The 24,869-nt window shown below is 51.5% G+C and overlaps 1 protein-coding gene across 5 annotated transcripts in view; it reads left to right on the plus strand.

Moving 5' to 3' along the window:
- The window catches only part of ZFHX3 (zinc finger homeobox 3), a 693,289-nt gene that overhangs the window by 492,186 nt on the left and 176,234 nt on the right, over positions 1 to 24,869 (plus strand). The window contains exons 9-11 of one of the 5 annotated variants that reach the window (XM_072872994.1): positions 5,619 to 5,939; positions 14,146 to 14,325; positions 21,645 to 22,006. The gene's annotated coding sequence lies outside the window, so the exon portion shown is untranslated. Of the gene's footprint in view, positions 1 to 5,618; positions 5,940 to 10,213; positions 10,635 to 14,145; positions 14,326 to 21,478; positions 21,545 to 21,644; positions 22,007 to 24,869 lie in introns of those variants that run through there. The other 4 variants (XM_072872995.1, XM_072872996.1, XM_072872997.1 and 1 more) reach the window with 4 other exon arrangements.

A 24,869-nucleotide genomic window follows, 5' to 3' on the forward strand; every position in this document is an offset into this window, starting at 1 on the left:
ACATTTCCTTTTCAACAGGAACTATAGAGAGAAAGCAAATACTATTGCGATACAAGAAGCCAAGAAGGAAAAATTTCTCATGCACTTATAAGATTGATTGTCCATTTTGAATTTCTTGACTCTTCAGCAGCCTTAGCGAGTTTCTAGATCACAGCAGGATGAGCAGACTGACCTCTGTGTAGTGGTAGTTGGTGCCTTGTGAGATGGGTATAAAGTGCATAATTTTTTTGACGTTATTGGCTATTGCAAGTCCTCCCTGTCCAGTGCGTGTGGGGTTAGGGGTAACTAAGCCTGCTGCAGTGAGCGTCCTCAACAAGTCTACGGCACACATCTCCACCGCATGTCCACCAGAACTGGCCCTGCTTGGCGGAGGCTTAAACCAAACAGGATGAAAGCGATGCTGGCTGGCTAGGAGAAACAGCTGAAGAAGTTGGCAGTGGCAATGTCTGCTGCTCTGCTGACAAGGACAGCGCATGTCTTCCAACATTGCCTCTTCTGATCAACTCAAAACTAGTATTTTTCCTGTTGTGCAGTTGTCAATGCAGAAGTAAAAATAATACTGAGTAAATAGTGAGAACCAAGAGAGATATCGCTGCAAGGATGAAGCAGAAGTAGTGCTTAATTGTTCCTAGGAGACAGAGCAGGGATATATCCCTTCACTGAAGGGAGCGTCCTGCTATCAGGAATGATCCGTATCACATGGAAATGGGATAAAACTCCGGGAGCACTCTCTAGAGCAGCGTCCAGGGGAGACACTTCAATGTACTCTAGTTTTCTCTGGACAGTACATAAAGCCAATAGGCGCTGGCAGCACGCGTATGGCTTATCATGGCACTTGGCTGACTGCAGTTACGTGTAGGTTCACAAGGTTTTTGCAGCCAACAGTTACAGAGCTGTTGAGGTGAAGTCCTGCTCTCTTTTGGAGGTGGAAGCACCGAACCTAGTCCAGAGCTGCACACTTCCCACTCAGACTTGCAACTGGGGGTGCTGGTGGTGCCTCCCCGGTCCTGTACCGAGCCCGGGATGCCATGGCCCGGCGCAGGAGCCAGGAGGGCTCTGTCCCTGCCAGCCACGGTGCCAGGGGAGAGGGGAGAGCTGAGCAGACCAGGAGCCTGAAGATCGAGGTGAACTTTTAGATATCCCAGCCTTAAACAAACTTAAGGTCTTGAAAAACTTTATTTTATGTATAAAATGGAGCCAGCAGAGGGAGTGAAATGCAGGGACAGTGTACTGTCCATGGAAAAAGGAGCTGCTGGGGTTTTGATCCAGGTGCAGTTGGTTCAATGACACTTCTCAAAACCCATAGTGCAGGGGCACCGGCTCAGTCCAGGGCCACAGGTAACACGGGTATGGATTAACGGAGGCAGGTTAGGACTTGTAGGAGTATCATTATCAATGTAAGAATAGACATTTTGGGGGCTAACACTGGATGTTTCCAGTATGAAGAAGGTAACCAGAGGAACCTTAACTTCTCAGTTCCTGCTCTGAGGGGGTTCTGAGTCCTGCCCCCGGTTCAAACGCTTTATGTTTCAGTTGTTCTGGCACTGTTCACATGGTCCTGTGAGTGACCGTGTAAAACACTGAGGAGAAGCCTAAAACTAAGCATGCTGATTTTGCTTATTCTCTTATGCTTCCTAAATGTCCTGGTCTTGGCATTATCTTGAGCACTAAATGTGGATAGACATGCTTACAAATAGGTTCTTGCTGATGTCTTAGTTAACTTCTTCAAAAATAGGAATTTTGCAAATGGATTAGTTCTTCAGCATCCACTTAGGATTTTTTTTAGACTCGTCTTTAATGTGTCTTCAAAGACAGAAATACAATTTCCTCTTTTGATTGAGTGTTGGCCATCTTTGTTCACCATTTGATTAGAAGAGATAGGAAGTGACCTTTATTAAACCGTTTATAATGTGTGAGCTTCCTCCTTGCTACTTCCGAAGGAGAACTGGCAGGAAAATGCCAACTTTAGTGGTCAGAGACCACTGTGGGACTTGGACGGAGAGGCACAACACACTCATTTTAGCATTATTCTTCCAGGGCCCCTGCAGACCCCAGGAGACATCAGTTTATGCACTGCTGATGTAATCAAGGTCATATCTGTAGCTGTAAAGAATAACACAAAAAAAAGGTTGCAGTATTATTTTTTACTCAAGCTGAAATTTCTGAACAGTAATACAATAAAATGCAAATTCTACAGCCATGGATTCACAAAAGGCCTGTGCTCTTTGCCCTAGGGCTAGTGTTGTGGATTTTGCAGCCCAGCTCTAACCCCAGGTCCCGCGTGCAGGTTTGCTGCTTATGGCACGGCAAAGCAGAGGGAATCACCGATGGAGCTGCCGATCTGATCCAGAGTGGATGGTCAAAGAAAAGTTGGGAAACTGTTACATTCATGTGAACAATCAAAGGAGTTTGAGGGGAGTCACCTCATTTTATACAGCGAGGAGGCTTCACTTGCTGTTGTCCATCCGGTGGGAAGTTCCAGTTTGAGTGTGCCAGATTTCCCCAAGTATGACTTGAACCTGCTGTTCCAACGTTATTGTCAGGCTTAATGTACGTTGTTACGTTGAGATTTGTTGTTGTTGTTGTTGTTGTTGTTTAGATGACATTGCAAATTAGATAGATAGATTGTAGCTAGGGGGAAAAAAAAAGAAAAAAAAAACCTAACCAAATAAACAGAAGGTTGGTGACGCATCTCTTGGAAGTGTGTTTTTCTGAAAATCATCCCCAGCCTGGATATTTTCAGAAAGTTTCCTTTCAAAAAGTGCTAAGTACTCACTCCTCCAATTAAAGTTAAGAAGAACGAAGGGAAGTAATTTTCTTCTGCCAATTCAATACTATATTTGATATCTGAGGGCAGGCGAATGCTGTTGTGAATCTTCGCTTTCAGGTTGCTGTTTCATACCTTCAAGAGGTAAATGATAATTTCCCAGAGATATATGGGGGGTTTGAAATGTTGATATAATCAGTACACACAATAAACAGTTGTGTTCTTCTGTATCTGATCTTCCCTATTTTGTGCCTGGGTACTATGACGAAGTTTGTTGCGTAAATTAGGCAGGATTTGTTTCCAGTGGGTCTGCCTAGTGATGGTGGCTGGAGCAGGCTGTACATTTGGGACCTCGTCAGATGTATCACTATCTAAAAGTGAGTTGGTCTCGCTTGGCACCCTTTCCATCCCAATTTGTGGTCAATCTGTACCTGAAATACAGAGTTTAGGACTTTATTCTCATTTACTTTGGCTTTTAATTTATTTTAGCTTTGTAATGTTTTCAGTTAGTGTTTGGTTAGCGTATGTGCCAGTATGTGATAAATATTGAGAACTGAAAGTAGTCTTTTAGTCCAAGATGTCTGAAAACTTTTTCTGTATAGGGTGCAGATAATGAGTCCGTAATACGTTTATCTCAGCAGTTCCTACTCGTTGACCATAACAGCAAGAGTTCGAATTGATGGAGCTTTATGAAAGGCATTTAACACTACTGTATCACCAGGCAAGCTTTGTGGTACGGGCGGCTGGTGACCTGTTAGCTCTGATTCTCTTTTCACTGGAAAAGAAAATGCAATGCAGAGGTAGTTTGGGATAGAAAATATGATGTGATCCGCCAGCAGGGTCCCAAAAGCCAATGTAAGGGTCTCCTGGGTCTGTAATATCATCCCAGTAACCAGGTGTTTGGAGTTAGACTTCTTGCTTTGCACGACTGTTGAGAAATTTCCAACTTTTTACAGTCTCCTCCTTCCCGTATCCCATGTCGTTTCCAACCAGAAGCTATTCACATAGTTGTATATAGTATATGCTTTATTTTTGAAAAGTCTTTGAATCTGTGTGTTTATGCGCCAGTTTTCAAAGAAACGTTTCTTTTAGCAGAATACAAAAATGTAACAAGTTGGTAGTTGAATACTGTGCAATTAGCTTAAAATAAGTTTTTCCTCCTTGAAATGAGATTATATTTGTGCCTGGATCAAGCAATTCTGCACCAGTCTTGAACTTGTTAAAGATGAAAATCAGAATAACCACTGCAATATTGAAAAGGTAAAATGAGAACAAAATGGCATTTGGCCAATGTTTATGAATCACAGAATATGATCATGAAATCATAAGAATAACCACCAAAAGGTAAATAAATTACCCAGCCTACTACTTATTTTCATGTACAGTTTGACACAAAAGCTGAAGCCATGAATGATTTATACCTGTTTTAACAATAATACTAATTTTCCTGAAAGATGGTCAGCACTCAGGCTGCTGTGGGCACTGTGCCAGTTGTTGAAAGGTTAATGTCTCAGCAGCAATACATTAAATTATGAATTATACCAGTCCCAAAATGGAAGGTTATTAGCTCAGTATGTTTAATTAGCCCGGCTCGAACTTTGCCATCTGCTAGCACTGCCCATCACTAATGCATGGCCACGTGGAATAGGAGGGTTGGAAATAAGATGCCAGAAGCAGGAGACCTTCCACTTCCACACAGCCCAACCTCACCTGCTGAGCCTGCCCAGGGTGCCGACGCTCTGAGATCCTTGGCAGGTCCGAAGGCTCATCCAGAGGCCCGGCTCTGGCGATGGCCTCCTTGGCAGGTCCGAAGGCTCATCCAGAGGCCCGGCTCTGGCGATGGCCTCCTTGGCAGGTCCGAAGGCTCATCCAGAGGCCCGGCTCTGGCGATGGCCTCCTTGGCAGGTCCGAAGGCTCATCCAGAGGCCCGGCTCTGGCGATGGCCTCCTTGGCAGGTCCGAAGGCTCATCCAGAGGCCCGGCTCTGGCGATGGCCTCCTTGGCAGGTCCGAAGGCTCATCCAGAGGCCCGGCTCTGGCGATGGCCTCCTTGGCAGGTCCGAAGGCTCATCCAGAGGCCCGGCTCTGGCGATGGCCTCCTTGGTAACTACCGAGCTGATCCCAGACCCCGAAAAGGCGCTGCCTGCCGCGCAGGCCGCACTGAACGTCGCAGGGAGTTCAGGAGCACAAGGAAAACACATCTTGTTTTCTCCCGAGTCCTTAGGGCCAGTTCTCCTGCCAAAGCATTTGACTGATGTTTGTAAATTCTCATTCGAGTTGCGCCCTGGTTACACCACAGACCTTACCACGAGAGGAGAAGGAAGAAAGGTGAGGGCCCGACGTGTACCTGAGCAATGAGGGTGCCAGAAAAAGAGGAGCTTTCCTAGGGAGAGGGCTGGAGCCGCAGGGGCCGGCGGCGCGGGCAGCGTTGCGACGGCTGGGGCTGGGACGGCAGGGCGTCCTGCAGGCCAGCGCTCAGATACGTGGGAAGCAACAGCGCGTGGTGGTTTTATTTGCACAGCATCTCTTGCCAATGACTGCACAAGGCTACGCTATTTAGTTTTTCAATAAATATTTAAATTTTACCTCTTTGCTTTTTATTTTTTAAAAGAACAAACAGTAAACTCTGTTGATTTTTTTATTAGTTAAGATTACGTGATACTTTTAAAATGTGATGCACTAAGCATTACCAGAAGTAATTATTCACCATTATTACGAGGGTGCTTTTGGGGGGCTATGTGCTAAAACTCAGGTCAGAAGCGTGCCCTGGAAAGTGGAATGTACAAACACGGGGGAAGAAGCGAAGCTGTAAGAAGCCAAACACAGTCTTATTTTTAATTCTTCTTTTTCTAGGTAGGATAACCTTGCCAAGGAGGAAAGGAATTTGGACAGACTTAACATACAGCCTGTGCAGCTTCCACTAGCTGGACACTAAAATGAAGAGAGTTTAGTCACTCTCATCCCCACACAGCCCACCAGAATTAAAAGACGTTTTCAACTACAAGGGAGATCGGGTCAAACACTTACTGGTCCACCCCAACCTGTCTACATAAAGAAGCCTATTTGGTTCCTCTGGCTATCAAGTCTCCACGTTTCTGTGTTGGATGTGAAGAGTAAAGAAAGAGCCTGGCAGAAATTAGAAGGTGTCCAAGTCAGCGTAAGAGACAACAGCAGGTAGAGGCTCAATTCCTTTTCTTGATTTTCTTACAGTAATTATTTCTTCTCCTCCCCTTGAGTCTTTGCTGATTCCCTCTTCTTCACATTAGTAAAGCCTCTGTATTTGTACTGCTGGAGCAGGTGGCATGGTTGGGATATCAGAGCAATATGTATTAGAGTAAAACCTGCAGACAGAAATAGAAAGTAAATGGAAGATGAATTGATCAGGGGAAAGGCAAAGGATGGAGGGGATAAAATAAAGGGAAAGGAAGACAAGAATAATACCTTGCCTGTGTGCTACAGTAATTTATTATTTTTATATGGTGCCCAGGGTGTACAGTATCTGTTTTACTGAACAAATGGAAAAAAGAGTTCTCAGCCCCAAACAGCCAACATATTAATTTATAATGTGACAGCCTGACGAAACAAGTAGCCAGGCCAGTGTGACGAGGAATAATTTAGTGCTTGCGGAGCATGAGTTCCTTTACTGTGGTATCTGCACATGTGTATGCCATCAGATGGAAGTCTCTTGGTTTTGTAATAACTTACTGTAGAAGACAAATTTCTCTTTCAGGAAAGTTCGGGGGGGGGGGGGGTCTGAGGGCATGGGCGAGTGTTTTATCTGGAGGAGCAAAGAGGCTGCCATTTCAACACACCGTGAAAGGAGCGACAACCTGAATCACAGCCTGGCAGCAGAGGCACGAGGGAGCACTGCAAATCCCCCCTGACCGGGGTGCGGAGACGCTTGTGGTGGGCCAAGTTGTGGTGGAGAGTAGAGAGGAAAGAAAAGGACTCAGCAGGCAAAACTGGAGCATTTGCTCCAAGCCATCTAGAGCTGGAGTTTCTAACGAGCCATCCAGACGGGACAGCAAGGACATGACCTGAAACAACACGCTCGATCCGGAGAGGGTTCCAGTGCAGACGCAAACCTGCCGTGACCACAGAACCAGGGGAGCAATAGCAAAGTTGTTTTCTAACACAGTTATTGCCACTTCAATTGCAGTTTTATTCCAAAAGCAAATTCCAAAGTTTTATGTGCATAAAGGTTTTGACATAAACAAGAAAGAAGGCAGGAAAGTGGTATGTACTGTATAAACAGTTCCACTTTATAATTAATGCTGGAGATCAGGGGAGCAGGAATAGCTGTGCATGTGTGGTCATTCAGATTTACTGTTGGTCTTATTAAAACCTAGTTCTGCAATAATTTTATGCCCAGGTAGGGGCAGAAAGAGAGCAGGATGCCCCCAAGCAACCCATAAATAGTGCGGTGAAGACAAAGCGTTTATTACTTAGCTTCACAAAGGCTCTGTAAGTGCTCTCCCAGGGTATGTATACTTGTACCCCAGATGCCAATTCTGCAAATTAGCATTATTTCTCAAAATACTATGTAAACAGAAGTCATTTGAATACTTGATTTCATCAGACAGAGTCACACATGGAAACGTCAATATCTTTCTTTCCCTTTAGCAGAGTGAGCAGAGGTTTTCACTGCCTGTCTTTTTACTTCTCTTGGAGTATCGTTACTGATTAAAAAACCTGGCAGGGTCTGGGATCTGTACGGAACTCATTCTGCAGGATTGTGGCCCATCTCATTGCCCCGTGCTGTCTTAAGAGCAACTCTGGGGCATAAACTTTCCCATTTATCACTGAAGTGTGCTATTTTGAATCTTCTGTTTAACAGTTTAAATTACTATGCCAAAAGTTCTTTTATGGCTGAGACACGCAGGGAATTACAGGGATTTGAGATCCTATCAAATTAGCTTTGGGATGCCCCTTTTTCTTAAGTAGAAAAGCCACCAGTAAGTTCAGCTCAGGTTTTGCTGACGGGCTCTTATTTTATCATTGTGCATCCTACAACTATAAGTTGTTCAAGTTTTAGAAACTTTCACAATTTTTTAAATCCATTTTTGTGTTGTATTTCATGTAGAAACAGGTACCTCAGTTAATAGGACAACAGTAAAACAGGGTGAGAGAGACCCATAAAATCATCTTTAAATGACAAAATCGTTTTCCTAGATAGAATACAACGATGAAAAGGTGAATGTGTCAAGATTTTCCAGGGCTAAAAGCAAGCATTGCATTTTAAGGATGCCTCTCTCTCTCCTGTTCAGTGGGATAAAGATATACATTTAATACTGAATTTTTTCAGTATATTGGACTTTAACATCCTTACATTAGAAAAGTTGCCACTGACCAGGAGGCCAGTGCAAGGAGGTGCTGCATTTGCTGGGAGGGAGAAAGCACTTCTATAGCTGTTAATTTATTTTTGAATCATAATTGTTTGGACCTGCTGGTGTTTTGAATTGTAAGAATTAATTCCATGGAAATAAGGGAGGAAGAAATGGGCAAGTGAGCGTGATGAGTAGTGCACTGTAAATGGGCATGGTTGTGTTGCACTCCATGCGGCCGTCGTCTGCGGGTCTGGAAACGCATCAGGAGAATTTACACCAACATCACGCCTTACATGCTCTACTCCCTCACAGCGAATTAGTATTATTCCTGTTCTACAGGCTGGGAAAATAGGACAAAAAATGGGGGAGTGAGTTTTGAAGTCCATCCCCATATGCCTTCGTCTTCAGGCACTTCTAGCATAGCCTGTGTACTGCTCTGGCCGGTCCTTCGGTGCAGACAGCAAGTCTGTGGCAGAGCTAGGAATAGAAGCCAGGCCCTTGTTCCAAGTCCTGGGTCCTCAAGAGTATTTTTAGGCACTTAATACCATTAATTTCATACTCTTTTTGGCCAAGGATCTTAGAAACAAGAGCATGCTTCCTCCTGAAATAATTTTAAAAATCATACTTATGCACTCTTGGACAGTTTTTTTTTCAGGGACCGCGTACAGTTGAGCCCTATTTAGGAACAAATGGGTTTCAAAATTAGTTTTGGGAAGAGTTCTGCGTGGACTGTGCTTTTGTGCAGCCTCGAAGTATGACTTAAGGGTAGAGAGGAGATGGTGCAGAGTCTTTGTCTTCTGCAGGGCAAACAGTACCTGTTTGAGAGGGGCTTTGGCAGAGGGCAAGGGAGGGCTTCGTTTCATGGCCGTACGCTTCAGGTTCCTTCTTTGCTGTCTCTGAAAGGCAACGTTCTGTGCTTCTGTATCCTCTTTATTTTGGTTGCAACTTCCTTCTCTCAAACACAAAATCTTTTACATTTAAAATACAGCAAGACCATTGTTCACCAATATTTTGATTAAAACGACGCTAGGACACACGGGGCACCCAGAAGCCCCGCAGACAGCAGGCCTACAACGCGCTGGAGCTTCTCCAGCCACAGAGGTGCGGCCCTTGCTCGGGCAGCGCACACTGGCGTGTTAAAGCTGACTGAAAAGGCGTAGAGAAAGACACAGATTTCTACATACGACCATATTTTTATTGTGCTAACTCGGCAAACCCAGTTCAGGCCCTGCTCCTGCATCCTATCTATTATTAATTAATCGATTTCCTATAAGCTCATTATTTCGTTCGCTGTGACTTCCGTACAGCGTGCACAGCTTTGCAGACAACAGAAGACAGTTCCTGTCACAAAGCTCAAACACATCGAAAACGCCAAGTCAGGCAAAGGCAGGAGTGCAGCAGAAGCAGCAAGCCAGCGAGCGGCTGGGCCGCAGCATGCCACGCCCGGGTTATCCTTCTCTCCTGGGTTACACACGCCAGATCCCGACAGCTTTTGCCGCGCACCCTCCATCCCCTGATCCCCACGGTCACCCGTTTTGCCCGTCCCACACGTCTGTGGCCCCGGCCAGCCCACGTTGCTCCCTGTGGACAGCCACTCATTGGATGAACGGACGAGCAGAGGGTTTTTCAGTGACTGCCATGTTGCTACCGCAGGAAGAGAGGGTCTCGAGGGGGGTTGCAGGGGGGTGGTCACAGGGCAGCTGGCGGCCACCGCTGCAGGGGACAGGGAGCCCCGTGCGGGAGGAGCGCGGCCGCCCCAGGACAAGAGTGGGCGAGAAAAGCCTCTCCGCGGCCGCGCTGCGGAGGCTGCGGGCCTGCTCGGGGCGTCGAGGGGCTCCTCTCCCTCGCTCCGTCCAGCTCCGGTGGTAAACGTGCTTATTACAGTGCTAATGTCCTGCAAGTGGAATCCTACCTCCAAGTATATTAGGGTAATGAGTTCACACCTAACTAATGGAGACTTAATAGAGTTACTAATAGGCTGCCTTTTCCCCCCACGGTTTATGACCCCGCGGGCCGGAGCTGTCAGGGGAGGCAGAGGCAGGCGGCCGCGCTCAGCCCGCGCCCCGGCTCGGCCTCCGGCCTCCTGGCCTGCGCCTGGCCCGGCAGCCAGTTTCCAGGGACATCGTCTCTCCACCTTTCTGCGAGGAAAAACAAACAGTTTTGAGGCTCCTGTGTCTTTATTAAACATTTCCTTTAAACTGCATACTTTGGCTCCCTGCCCAAATGCACCAAGAAAGCTTCCACAGAGCAGCTCGAGTCCGGAGCTCTGCCGCGGGCTTCCCGGGATAAACAACCCCCGGAGGAGCGAGCACCTGCGCCGGCGGCTGCGGCCCACGGCGGCCCAGGCCCTCCCCGGCCCAGGCCCTCCCCGGGGCCGCCGGCTCCCCCGGGCCCGCCAGGAGAGGCCGATGCAGCCGGCCGGACTCCCCACACCGCCGGCGCCCGGCAGCGGCCCTGGGGAGGAGAGCGAAGGAGGCGAGGAACCAGCAGCGCGGTCGGCCTGGCTCCGCTCGCCGGCACACAGACGCGACGTGGCAGCGAGGTGGGTGGGGAGGCGGCTGCTCTCCGGCGGCGAAGTTCGTCCGGCGCCGCGGGCCGGGAGGGTGCGAGTCGTAGGTGTAAAGGGGGCTGGGGAGCCGCTTCGGCTGGGGAGCAACAGCGGCCGTTCGCTTCAGCCTGTCGCCCCAGCCGAGCGAGGCGCCGGCGTGACAAGACGCGGGCTTCACCCGCCGTCGGCAGCGCGGCTGCTGGCCGTCGGCGCGGGGCCGGGCGCGGGCTGCGTCCCCGCCGGCGCGGCGGCCGTCACGGCGCGGGGCGCGGGGGAGGGCGGCGTGCCAGGCCGCGCTGCCGCGGGGGCCGGGCCGGCACGGCGCTCCGCGCCGCTCAGGAAGCTCAGGAAGCAGCGGCGCGGAGAGCTCTGCCGGCGCGGGCCGGCCGGGCCGAGGGCCGAGCGCGGCGGGGAGAGGGGCCGAGCGCGGCGGGCGGCGGGAGGGGGCACGGCGGCGGGTGATGTCAGCGTTTCCTTCTGGATCGGTCATGTGCGCTTGCCAGGTAAACAGTCTAGAAATAGACGGGAGGAAGGCAGCGGATGGAGCGTGCAGCCGGGCTGGAGGCGCTCTGCCTTCACCCTTTCCTCCCCGCTGCCGTCCTCGCAGGCGGCTTCCCCAGCCTTCGGCGGGGCGCCGGGAGCGGAGCGGCGGAGGCAGAGGGGGAAGCGAGCCCGCGCCGCTCTGTGCCACAGCGCTAACGCGCGGGGCCCGCTGGGGAGGGCAGCGCCGGCGGCCCCACGGCGGGGGGGGCTCGGTCGAGCGCCTTCGCTGCCAGGCGGCGGTGGCGGCAGCCCCGCTTCGTCCCCGCCCTTCTGGAAGAGCCCAGGTGAGGCCGGTGAGAGCCCGGGCGGGAGGCGCCGAGGGGCTCTCCGGCGGCGGGGCCCCGGCTGCCGGCAGGCCGCGGGGCAGCTCTGCTGCGCCCTGGGCGGGGAACAGGTTAAAAGCCAGGCGTTCCCTGCGAGCGGAGGAGCTGGCTTATGTCGCGTGAAGCGTTCCCAGCAACTGAACAACACGAGCTCAGGTACAGAAAGCCCCGCAGCGTGCCAGGAATATTCGTAGTTTGCTCTTTCCTCATTCACTAGAAATGCGCCTTTTCTGTGACGCCTTTCCGAGCAGCCTAGCAGTTCAGTTAGTAACTACGATAAAAACTACCTGCGCTGCTTGGAGACGGGGTTTTCTGAATCCCCAGTCATCCCAAACGTAACGCGTGGACGGAGCTGCCTGCTGCGGCTGGCAGCCTGGCCCTCCCGTCCCCTCCCTCGGCACCGATCTCGGCAGGAGCAGCCCACGGCACCGTGCAGGCTCCCGCCTGGGACAGGGCCCCTGTTTTTTCCAGGCGGGACAGGGTATTTTTTTCAGGCATTTTCCAGGCGTGATAGTATGCTGCTGTGCATCATCCGCATGTCCGTCCTGTCTGGAGCGGCAGAGAGAAACTGCAAGGATGGAAAGCTGGGGAAAACACCCTGCTGATGGCCAGGTGCCTGCTTTTCCCCGCTCAGCACTTTCCTTTACCCCCAGAAAACAAAGCTGCTGTCATAGCAAGTACCCATAAAATGCAAGGCATCCTGAGTGCAGAGATTAGTGGTAATTTTACAAGGACTCAAATAACGTTGGTCTGCAGGGTGCAGCACTGCCTTGAAAGGGAACAGCAGACATTTCCCCTGGAAGCAAGTTTCCTCTTTAGAGCAGTTTACGGCCGAGGCGCAGTGTCAGATTGTGGCACAAATATACTGTCAGCCTTTGGGTTGGAAGACAGACATTTGATACCTCTTTCTGTTGCCGAAATGCGCTGCCCAGACACGACGCCCAGCTCGGTTATTTTTTGAAGCATTATGTAATTGGATTGCATGGTCAGTAGTGCTTCCTTAACAAGCCTTTCAGCAAACCCTCTGCTGCCGCAGCCAATCCTCAACCCTTACATACACACTTACTCACGCAGGCTCAGTCTGGAGTAAACTCGCTGCTAAATACAGTTAGAAAACAGACGAAACCAGGCTCGGAATAGATCATCCGCTCCCCGCGTTACGTGAGACGTGGTGCAGCCGAGCCCTGGGCACCGCCGGTGTGAAAACGGGGTCGCGCTGGCGTCTCCCGGCCGAGGGGTCAGCGACTGCCTCCTCTGCCCTGCCTCTCTCTAACGGGGGAAGAAAGCCTGCTTTTTGGAGCACGGACGGGCAACCGAACCCAGGGCTGGTCTCGGTGTCCCTGTCCTCTCTCGCCCTGCCGTGACGGCCCCGTGCTTTGGGGGCCAGCTTTGGGAAACCTCTCCTACAGCGCTCGGGCCCGGAGCGGCAGCAGGGCCTTTATCTCCTGGGTTTCGGTGTAAGCTGAAGCGCTTGACTTAGGAACCGAGTCTCCAGATGCCTTTGCGGGTCGGACTGTACACCAGTCCCGCAATGCAGCCCGCAGCGGTGCCTGGCCGGCCCCGGCCCTTCGCGGGGGTTTTGTAGGATCTTCCCTCTCCTCCGGCCGCTGTCAGCCCGCGGGTTATGGCTCTGCTGAGTCACGGCTTCCTGTTTGTGATTGCTGACTAGTGGCAGCAGTTGCAGAAGCAATAAGAGATATTAAAAAGTGTGAACTTCCACTGGGACCAGAAGATACAATTAGGGCTGTGCCAAGAAATACACTGCAGCGAGCTGTTGTTTAAAGGGATGCGGAGCGCTGCAACCCCCCGTTCCCTTGCTGCAGGAAGTAGGAAAAATGAACATCACTAGCCTTTTATCATCTCTGAACCCAAATAAAAATTGCGTTTGACTTCTGAAGCTCACTCTGGCTCTTTTCCATGCTCCTCCTCAAAGCGTTTGATCCAGCCTTCCAGTCTGGGTCTCCTCTACCTGCTGCTGCTGAGATACAGGGATCCTTGTTTCTTGCTTTCACCTAAGACTGATTCTCCGCAGAAAGCCTACGTGCCACTGTGTAAAAGGGGCTGCTTTAGAAGGTGTACACAACAGTAATGTTATTTCCATTCTTTTTTTAATGGGAAATATCTCTGGAGAGAAGCATGAAAGTATATGGAGAAGGTGCTCTTTGATCATTAAGATCTAAATGTAGCATTCAAACAGCGTGGCTGTTTCTTCATATTATGCTGAAATTCATCTTAAAGTGCTGCTCCTGGGTGGGCATTTTCCTGTTTCTCCTTCCTCGGCTTGAACATTCGGAAGCATTGCCACCAGTTTCATCGCCAGCCCTGGTGATGATTGCCTCCAAAAGTTGTTTCTCCACCCTTTGTTTACAGTATTTCTGTCAGCCTTTCAACTGGTGTTTTAATTCCATAGTAACTTTTTAGCCTTATTGTCAGAATACACGTTCTGGTTATTCAGCTGAGGGCAGGAATTAGAGGATGGCCTTCTATGGACTGTGTGTCACTGGAGGACAGAAAATGTGCTTAGGCTGGTCTTTTCGGGATTGAAGCTATAGTTAAGAAGTTAGCAGCTAAGAAAAAAAAATCTTCACTTTTGTACTGGCATTAGACTGATTTTTTTTTTTTCTTTAACCCTGTGACAGACATAAGGCTGAGGACTGGCACAGAGAACATACATTAGGGGAGGAAAAAAAAAAACACCCCACAACCTCAGTTATTTCAACAAATACCAAAAGTGGATTGAGAGTGGATGAAGAGGAGGAGGAGGCAATAGTGAACACACAACACAGTTCAAGCTGGCAAGGAGCCCTTTCTTGAAGAATGTAAGTTTAACCTTTAGCATTCAAGTGTCTGGGCTTAAGTGTCATTATGAGCAATACTTTCCTCCAGCACAGCCTCTCCTGCCTGGAGGAGGGTTCTGTGCAACCTCATCAGTTTTCCCCTTTCCTTTCCCGAGTATAAAAATACGTATTTCTGTCTGCATATGCTCAGCAAAGTTACTTTTAGTGGCAGTGCCTCACTTGACAAAGCCAGGATGGCCCTGGATGGGGCCGAGGGAGGGTCTGCCCCGTCCTGGCAGCTGCTGAGGTGGCCGGCGGAGGCTCTGCTGCAGCTATGGCCTGACAAAGCGAGTCCTTTGCCGGACTGGTGTTCACTGGCTGAATTCTGCTTAAAGATTGGGTGCCCCAGACTCACAAGTGGAGCCAGCTGGCCGTGGCGGGGGCTCGCCCCCAAGCAGCTACCCGCGGCCGGCCTCTGTTCAGGGCCTCGGGCTGCCCAGCTCAGGGGCGGCCAGCACCAGGTATCTCTGCCACTCCTGCCGGCTTGTTTTGGCCGCAGGAAGGAAGAGGATCTGCTGGCGAATTGCTTTTGCGAGAAGCAAACTAAAATGAGGAGGAGGGAGGGACGGGCCTGGTGTCGTCGTCATCATCATCGCCTCCCCCAGCGCTAATCTCACCTTTTGATGGAGGCAACATAGAAAAAAATTAGCGAGACAGCAGCAGACAAACATCAGACCTGGCTGCAAATGGACAGGCTGGATGTGCCCCCCCAAATCATCTCCAGCTGTAAAACACTTCAGGGCTGATAGAAACCACACGCATCCCAGGCACAACCCAATCTGCAAAGCTGCATTCCAATAAAAATGCAGCACGGACATAAAAGAAACGCTGCCCGGGATTCCCGCCCCGGGCTGGGTGCTGGGGTGGGAGGCAGCCCCTCGCCCTGGCTGTGCCCCCCGTGCCCCGGCCCCCGGCGGGGTGCACGGCTGAGCTGGGTGCCTGCTGGGGCGCAGAGGGAGGAGCGGAGCCCCCCAGCCCTCGCTGCAGCTCCCCGCGCTCGGCTCCCCGTCCCAGCCCTCCCAGGGCACAAATCAAAGCGGCTACGCCGGCTAATAGGGGAGGGTCGGGGTTAGCTGCAGGGTACATCGCCGACTGAAATCACAGGCTGGAATCCGAATTTCAATAAGCATGCCTCACATCGGAGGCTGTGCTGCAAATGTCAAATATGCTTATGTTAAATACAGGTAATATCCTGAGTGTACGTTTGCGAGCATGATTCTTTCAGATACCTTGTCTGATGAATTTTGCATCTTGTATTTGTGATTTTTCCATGCAAAGAAGTACTGGTTTTAGAGGAATAAGAGCATATATTTATGAAGAGGTAAAGATGAACTATTTGATTAACTGTAGCAAAGATGCTGTGCCAGATCAGATTTCTCACTGCTTACAACTTAGGGTTTGGGTACATGGTTACCATATAGTAAGTACAGCTGGTATTGGTGCTTAACTTACTGAACAATTCGATGCAGGCTTTTCTGCAAATCTCCGTCTTAATTCTAAAATAATTTGGAGGGGAAGAAGGCGGATGGACTATTATCCGAGGAGTGTTTGGTACCTGACTTGCGCTGACAGATTTGCAGTGCTGTCACTTGTGCCTGGCCCATAGTGGGGGATGACTACAGCACTGTGTGAGCCCTGGGCCAGGGCCCCTCCGCCCCCGGCTCAGCCTGAGAGACCCAGACTAGCTCCAGGACACGCCAGGTTGTTTTAGTCACCGTACTGACACACTCTGAATTTTGTGGGAGCTACCCTGTAAACCAGAATTCTTCTCAGTGCTGAAAACATTTCTTTTTTCTTTCTAATTCTGTGGGAACTGTAATTTTATTTTGTAACTTATTTCCCTCTTTTTTCCTGTTAAGATGGTTCCCAAACATTTATTGTGGGATTTTTCATTTAAAATAGTTTTCTAGGGAAATTACTGTGACAGTGATTTAATTGTTTAATTAAAATCTGACATTGATGACAACATAAATACAATAGGCATGAGGTGATACAGGCATTAAACAAGTGCAATTGTGGAATACATCCATAGAGTACTCTGAGCACACAGAACAGCTCACAAAGAAATGATGTTCAATATTTATCAGGTTAGTGAGTCCTAATTAAATGCCAAGACTTTTTTCTTCATTTCTCTAAAAAAGCAAAGAAACATATAGATGTATTTCAAGTGTTTATTTCCATCGCAAACACATCTACTCATCTTGTTTTAAGGCCTGCAAAAAAAGCAAATTCGTATTAAAAATCTGCTAGTTGACTGAAGGGGTATTTACTCAGCCTGCCTACAGCAACCCAGCCAGAGGCTTGGAGGTGGCTGGAACAGCCCGCTGATGGCCCATCACTCCCAGTGGCTATCGTAAGTCCAGTGATTACAAAATGGATGGACAGATTTCTTTTAATAATTGGGTAAAAAACCCAGAAATATATTGAAGACAAAAGAAGAGAACAAACATTCCTCTGAATATGCCCCCCCAGCCCAAATCTCTCCCAAGCCCTACAGTATGTATTTCTCCTAGAGAAACACACGCCCCCCTCGAGCATACCCACACGTCTCTCTCGGCAATAAAGGAGGCAGCCCCCTGCCCATGAAACAACACGTACGTGCCTCCAGAAGAAATTCACGGTATCTGGCTAGAATTGCTCAGCAGTGCATCTCTCCAGCCCTCTCTTTCTAAGCCCCGCTGCATTTCTGCATCCCAACAATGAACACGCCGCTGTTGGAATATCCCTTTCCATGCCTCTTGCTGGGCGTCTTTAAATGGTATCAGATCACTTCTGCAGCTTAGACAGCCCTGTGCAATCAGTCGCTGCTGATCGCCTGCCCTTTCCCCCCTTCCCAAACCCCTAAATAAATGCATCTGCTCCAGTCTAATTCATGTCAGCCTTCCCCCTTCTTGTATGCAACTTCATGCAAACAAACTTTCTAAATGAAAAGATAGCTTACCTGGACAATGCTTTGAGTATAAAGTAATAAAAACTGATAAAGCCAGACATCCCAACTCTAGGACAGGGATTTGATTGCAAATTTCCATTGCAAAGGAGTAGAGGGAACTGGAAATCTGACAAATGCCTTCAAATTGACCTGTGTTTTCACAATGCACGCTGTGTTTAAAATGAATGGCAGACTTTATCATTTGGAGCTCCTTCAAGGACTCCGGCCTTCTATGCTTTGTTCTAATTCTTCAGACATATTTCCAAGAAGCACAAAGCTACGTAAGAGGATGATATTATGGAGATTTTTTTCTAAGCGGGATTGTTTTTTCCCCCCACAACAATTTTTCAAGCCTGAATTTAAAAAGATAGCCCGAAACTTTTTTCTTGCTGTATCCATACGTTAGTCCCTGACGTCCAGTTGGCCTCTCCCAGCTCAGAGCTTCGGCCCAGTTCCCCCCAGCGCCAGGTGGAGGGAGGCAGGGTGCAGCCGGGCAGGGTGCAGCCAGCCGGGAGCCTGAGCAACGCGACCTGGTTCTGCCTCCCTACGGATTCGCCCTACTCAACCGCTTTCACCACAGCCCCATGGCAAACCTGGCCCACTCCTGCCTCAGGACAGAGCTGCTCCTAAGCCGCTCGGCAGCCAAGTCGTATTTCTACAGGCGGACCTGGTCTCCTTGCAGAACCCCTATTTTACATGTCAAAGAGCACAACCGTCTTTTCTGAAAGTTACATCCAGAAAGCTGTGTGCGCTGCCTCAGAAAAACATTTTGCTTCAAAGTTGTTCCTCTTAATCGGTATACATTTTTACAAATAATAACTTTCCTTTAAAGCACTGGTATTAGTTCCATCTGTTCAAAATAACATATAAATGAAACTGTATGATTCTATGTGCAAATATATCAGATATGCTGCGAGACAAAAAAATAGGGTTAATCTAATAATTCATCTGCATCTTTAACAAGTTTCCTATTGGAAAAATCAGTCTTATTTTCCCTGCAGATCTGATACTGAGGGCTTCTTTCTGCTAAGCACATTAAAAGCTATTTGAACCAAAAATCCTATCTATGCATGCGTAGAGATACATATATAGAAACAAGAGGCATCCATAGTATTACAGATGAGGCTGTATCGAGATTTCTAATTAAAGCAAGGGTAGTCCCTGCTTATATTTTAGCAACTGGATTGTCTTTTTGCCTAGAACAAAGAAATCTTAATGGAAGTAAATTTTCTAGGGGAGAAACACGTGCACATATGTATAATCGTACCTAACAATTACGGTACAAATTATTCCTTAATTCCTCAGATTTATTTTGGTGTTTGCACAGGGGTCTATCCGGCTGGTCCTGCTGTCATCACTTGTTTGTTCCCTTCCTTTCACACGCACCTTGCCGCCTCTTTTTGCGCCCTGGTAGAAATGGGAACTCTTCCATTCCCCAGCCTTTGGATGGCTGCGTTCAGGGCAAGGGGCAAACCTCTGCCATCCGCTCACTTCCCAGGCTCGTCTCCTGCCCTTTCACGAGGGGAGGGAAGATGTCCTAGGACTTGACCCCAGCGCAGAGCCTGCTCAGGCTGGACCCAGCTCCCAGGAGGGTGGGGGGCCGCAGGGCGCGCTCCCCTCTCCCCGCTTAACCCCTCCGCTCCTGGGCGCGGCCGCGGTCTCGGCGTCTCTGACCCCGGCGCCCGCTGCCCTCCTCCCTTTCGGGGCACTGGGGATCACCCCGGGAGCATGAAAGGACAAGAATGCAGGAGTAGCGAGAGGCTGTCGCGGGAGGGCACAGCGCAGCACGGCCAGAGGAACAGCAGAATCGCCGAAAAGGGGGATGTTTGGTTTGTGTTAACTACCCAGACAGATGCACTTCGGCATGTTTGCATTTATGGAATCCATATGTTGTCATGGGAAATTAGAGGACAGCAACACAAAACTAGAACTCGCGATGCAAATGCAAAGAAAACGTACATGGCTCCCGGACTCTACGTTTGCACATGTTCCTGCAAAGGTGCCTATTTCTGGAGTATCGACAGAGTTACCACATTTGCTTGCCACCTTCTCCACATGTTTACTTTTTCTTTGCTCTGCAAAAAGTGTGTACATAGGCAGCACCCATTCTCAGACCGGTCCACTGGATCTACAGCCTCTGGTGAAAATATGCACTTCTAAGTTATACCAAGTACTAAAAGACAAGGGTTACTTTATTCTCGCCTCAACTTCATCCTCAAAACACGTTTGTTTCATATTCAGCAAGAACAACAGTTACAAATTACATGCACCTTTACAGATAGCACACCAAGCAGCCCTGAAAAATCCTACTTGCCCCAGGGCTTGTTGATTTGGGGTTTGGTTTTTTTTTTCCCCCTCTCCTTTTTTTTTGGCTGGGGTTAGTTTTGTTGGCTTTTTTTTTTTTTTTTGGAAGGGCAAGTAATGTTAACAATTATTCTTCCATAAAGCTATACAACCATATTTTGAGCAGGGACTGACAAATTCTTAAGAGCAGCTTTTAAAGGCAAACTGGTAACGTACTGGAGTCTATCCATTTAACAGCCCGCAAGAACTCACACACAGCATGCGCATTCTAACAGTACACATCAGTGCTGCATTTATAATATTCAAATAACTATGGTACGTATTAAACCTTGACTCTTAAAACCTGTGCATATCTCCCAAACGCAAGCCACTTCAGTCATGTATCAACTAGTACAGCCCTCCTGCAAATGTCTAATAATCCGTCCTCTTCCTTCATCCCCCCCATCCCACTAAAGGGACTTGTCAAAATTTCACATGACTACCCCCACGTTAAGAAATATGGAAAGCTGGATACATTTCATTAAAAATACTTACTAACAAACATGCAGTTTATTACCTTTCAGTATAAAATACATCTACATTAAGGGTCTCCCAAATGGAAAAACTGACCGCAACTGCATTCCTTGTTCAATGCTATGAAACAAACCTGGAAGTTAATTATTTGGGTTAGAATTAAAAATAAAAATTAAAAAAAAAAGAAAAATAAAAAAAAAGCAAATTGAAAAGCTTCTTTAGGTTTTCAACAGAGATGATTTAATTCAGCTGCATTTCTGCCAGTCATAAAATAGTCTCTTACAGAAGGATGAAGAAAACATATTCCTGAAGCCTGGATAGAGGCTCTTTACTGGTTCACCTCCTCCTAAAATTCAAATCCCACGTTCCCAGCAATCATCTACATTTTTCGCCAGGGCTGGAATGGGGAGGGAAAAGCTGCTGGAAATAAAAATTTTGAATAATAATCGCAGATGGACCCGAACAGAAAGTGAAAAATGCTACCGTAAGGCTAGAGAAACATTTATTTAATCAAACCAGAGGTTCTGTTGGGACTGGAGGAATGTTGCATCCTTTCCTAAAAAAGAAAAAAAAGGGGAAAAAAGAGGAGGGGGTGGGGGGAGAAAAGAGAAAGCAAGAAAGAAAAAAGGCAGAGGCACAGCCGCCTCCTGGAGTTCCCCATTGTCCGGGGCTATAGAGAGCCCCAGAATGGCATTAAACTCACAAAAGGCATATTGTGCGGGGGACAAAAAAAGCCCCTTCTTCTACAATAACTTTTAGCTTCTTATTTTTAGAAAATGACAAAGCTGTTGCCAGCGATGGCTGGTGAAACCTGTAGCCCGGCTCCCAGCGAGCTGGACGCGGCCGTATTGATCCGCTGTCCCGCTCGGAAAGGTGGCCGCAAAGTTTGAAGGGGAGCGCGGGCCGCGCCGCGGGGATGCCGCGGGGATGCTGCGGGGCCGCTCCGCCGCGCTCCGCGCCCGCGGCCCGCCCCGCGCTGGGGCCGCCGCCGGGGCCGGGGCCGGGGCCGGGGCGGCGCGGCACAAAGTTGCGCTCGCTGCCGGCCGCAACTTTCCCGGCTCCTCCCGGGGAAACTTCGGCGGCGGCGGCGGCGGCGGGGGTCGTCCTCGCCCTGCCCTGCCCTGCGCGGGGCGGCGCGGCCCCGCCCGGGGCGCGGGGGCAGGTGGCCCCGCGGAGCGCCCCGCCGCCGCGGAGCGGTGCGGAGCGGAGCGGTGCCGAGGCGAGCCGCCCGCCGGCCCCCTCCCCGGCGCGGCGCTGCGCGGCAGGGCGCGGAGCAGCGCGGAGCGGCGCCCCCCCCGCCGCGGGCTGGGGGCCGGCCGCTTGCCCCAAGTTTCGGTGCGGCGCCGCCGCCGCGCTCCCCCCGCCCGCTCCTGCTCGCTCGCTCCCTCCCCCGCCGCCTGGGCTGAATCTTATTGATCCAGAAGGTGGCTAATTAGCCCTTCCCGTCGTGCCTGGGTAATGAGGCACATGCGCACTGCACTAATCAGCCATTTTTTGCAGGAAACTAATTAGCAGAATAAAGATCCAAAGAGTTTTTTTTCTTCCCAATCATCAGATCTGAGTCCGGGCGCTTCCTGCTCCGGCGACCGCCAGCCCCGCCGCCCGCTCCGCTCCGCGCCGCGCCGCTCCGCCCCGACCCGACCGCCGCCGCCGCTGCTGCTGCCGCCGCCCGCGGCCCCCTCTCTCCGGGGGGCTGCAAACTCCCCGACAACGATGCTGCTGCTGGGCAGCGGCGGCGGCGGCGGCGGCTCCCGCTCGGCTCCGGCTGCTGCCCCCGGCTCCCGCTGCTGCTGCCCCGGGCCCCTCCGCGGAGCGCGCTCCTGCCGCCGCAGCCGCCGCAGCCTGCATGGGATCTGTAGCCCCCGCGCCGCCGCCCGGGATTAAAAGCGCCGCCGCCGCCGCCGGAGCAGCGACCGCGTAAGTGGCAACTTTTCTGCCCTGTCCCCCGCTCGGGCTCCTCCTGCTCGGGGCGCCCGGGCTGCTTTGCATGGGGCTGGTCCGGCCCCCCCTCCCGCCCGCTCCCACCCACCGCCCCGGATCCCCCAGCAAACTTTGTGCCGCTCGCCGTCCCGGAGCCCCGCCGCCGCCGCCGCCGCCGCGCAGGTGCCGGCGCCGCGGGGGCCGCTGCGCGCCCGCGGAGCCCCCGCCCCGCCCGCCGGCCATGGCCGCGGGGCGCGGAGCGGGCGCGGAGCGGCGCGGCGCTGCCCGGCTTTGTGCGCGGCGGGGCCGGCGGCGGGGCGCGGGCATCGACCGCCGGGGCGGCGGGGGCCCGGCCGCGGCCCCGCGGGGATGCGCGCTCCGCGCCGAGCAGCGGCCGCGCGTGGGCTCCGCGGAGCCGGCGCCGCCCGGGACCCCGCTCGGCGAGCGGCCGCTGGGGCGGGCCCCGCGGGTGCCCCGCGGCCGCTCCGCGCCGGGGCCGCGCCGGAAAACAAAGGGGCGAAGAAGTGCGAAAACTGCCCCGGCCCCCGCGGCCCGGCCCGCCGCCCGCCGCCCGCCCGGGCCCCGGCCGGGAGGAGCCCCGGAGCGGCCTTGCGAGCCGGAGCCGTTCCGATTTTTGTTTTCCGCGGGCAGGCTCAGTTTGGGGAAGAATGCGGCTAGGGGGATGGGAGAGGTGGAGGCAGCGAACGGCACTGTAGGCCGATCCCCCCCTCTCAGTTTCAGTTTTTAATTACTTAATGCTGAATCGCACGGCGCTTATCTAAATATTTGCAAATGCTCTTTCCTATTGATTCCTCTGAATAAACTGTGCTCCTGCCCGCGGAGGGAGGCGATCCCCGCTCTCCTGCAACTAACCTCCGGGGGAGAGCGCGTGTGTTTGCGTGGGGGACACGTACGGCTGTGGCTGTGGCTGTACGCCTGTGGAGGTAGCACGCACACGCGGGTTGCTGAGCGTGAATTATGTATAATTTGGGTTGCGGGGGCTTTTCTTGAAATTGTTAAACTCCCTGCCCCCGCTCTTTTTCAAAAAAAATATTTTTGGGGTTCCGAGAAAGGTCTGTTTCTCTTTCGAGCTGTGCCTGAAGCTGCTCTCGGGTATGTCCTGTACTTTGTGCGGATGTGTAGGATATACGCGTCCCTTCCCCGGCCGGCCGTCTGTCTTTCTCCTCTCCTCTCCTCTCCTCTCCTCGCTCCTGTTTAATATGGAGCAATTTTCCGGAGGCTCGGTGACTCCCTCCTTAGGGTCACATTGAGTTCGAATCCAACTGAAGGTGCAGGAATCCTGCGACGGGGGAAATAAGAGAATAGAGAGAATGGGGTCAAGTTAGCTGCTTAGAGGCCAAAACTCCCACAGCTGCCTTTAAAAATACATATATAATATTTGGCTTTCCTCGCCATATTACAAATTGCAGCCTCCCCTTCCAGGTATTTTCTTTACAGCTTAAAGCCCTGTCGTCCTTTTGCCTCCCCCCCGCCCCCCCGTTAGGGGAGAAGGGGGGGGGAGGGAAAATAAAAGGAAAAGAAATGGAGGGGGGAGAGGGGAAAAAATAAAACCCATTGAGTTTAGGCAAATAAGGTTTGGTCTCCGTATCCTATTACAAAGCACTTTGAATATGCAAGACATCACACAAGACCAGTTATTCCAGTTACGACAAACTTAAAAAGAGAAAAAAAGAGAGGCATGTTTAGATTGTAATTTGTTAGAGCAAGAATCGTATTTAAAACTCTCTCTTTTACTTTTTTTTTCCCCAGCCTTGCGTTGTATCCAGCCTTTTTCTGATGCCCGGGTTTTTTTTTTCATCATCATTATTATTATTATTAAAATCTTTCCGTTGAGTTTAGGAAGACTGCTGCGAGCAACACATTTTCTGTATTTTTGTTCCTGTATCTTGGAGGAGAGTTGGCAGGGATTCTGTGGTTTGCAGTTACACAATATGTTATCATGTTTTTAATCACTAAATCATTGCAGCGGTTATAGATTTACAGTCTTAGGGTATTACTGCGAGGAGCAGCGCAGACCGTGTGTGCGGGAACATACGAGAGCATGCGGCGAACATGCTCGTGAACTTTGCTGTTAGATCGTTCCCCGGCCGGGCTCCGGCGGAGCGGAGAGCGAGCGTTTTGGCATCGCCCGGCCACGCACTTGAGGAAAGTTTGCGCAGCCCTCCCGGCCGGGCAGGAGCCCCCATGGGCGCCGTGCGCGCCCCGGCCCGCGGCGCTGGCGGTAAGCGGCGGGTCAGGGGGCGCGGGGGGCGGCCGCGGGGCCGGGGCCGCCACCTGCAGCGGGCCGGGGCCGGGGCCGGGGGAGCGGGCCGCCCCGCCGGCCGCGCTCGGCTCCCGTCTCCCCCGTTGTTATGTAACGGAGCCCTCGGCAGCATTAAAAATTCAGCATTACAAGCCGATTGTAATGCTCCCTCATTAGGGAGCGCTGTCTGGTCCGGCGTTCGGCGCGAGACGGAGCGTGGCTGTGCGGCGGCGGCCCCGGCGGAGGCTGGGGAGCGCCCGGGAGGGGGGCGGCCCGGGCCCCCGCAGCCCCCGCGGGCGGCGGCGGGGCCGCGCCGGGCTCCCGCCGCCGTGCAGCGCCGGCCCCGCGGGCAGGCCCGGGGCTCGCCGGGGCTCCCGCTCTGCCCGCCGGCCTCGGGCTGGCCCCCTGGCCGGCCTCGGCGCGGGGACCCGGCTGCCCGAGCCGCCCTCCCGCCTGGGTCCCGCTCCGCAGGCCGCCTTCGGCCAGAAACAAAAGCAAACAAAAGGCATGTTAGAGGGGAGAGGAGCTCTGCGTCTGGACGCGGAGGTTGCTTTGCTGTATTTGCAATTTCCCCCCCCGCTTCTTTTCTGTTTAAAC

The sequence above is a fragment of the Ciconia boyciana genome, chromosome 9 (assembly GCF_034638445.1).
Source record: "Ciconia boyciana chromosome 9, ASM3463844v1, whole genome shotgun sequence".
NCBI classification, from domain to species: domain Eukaryota; kingdom Metazoa; phylum Chordata; class Aves; order Ciconiiformes; family Ciconiidae; genus Ciconia; species Ciconia boyciana.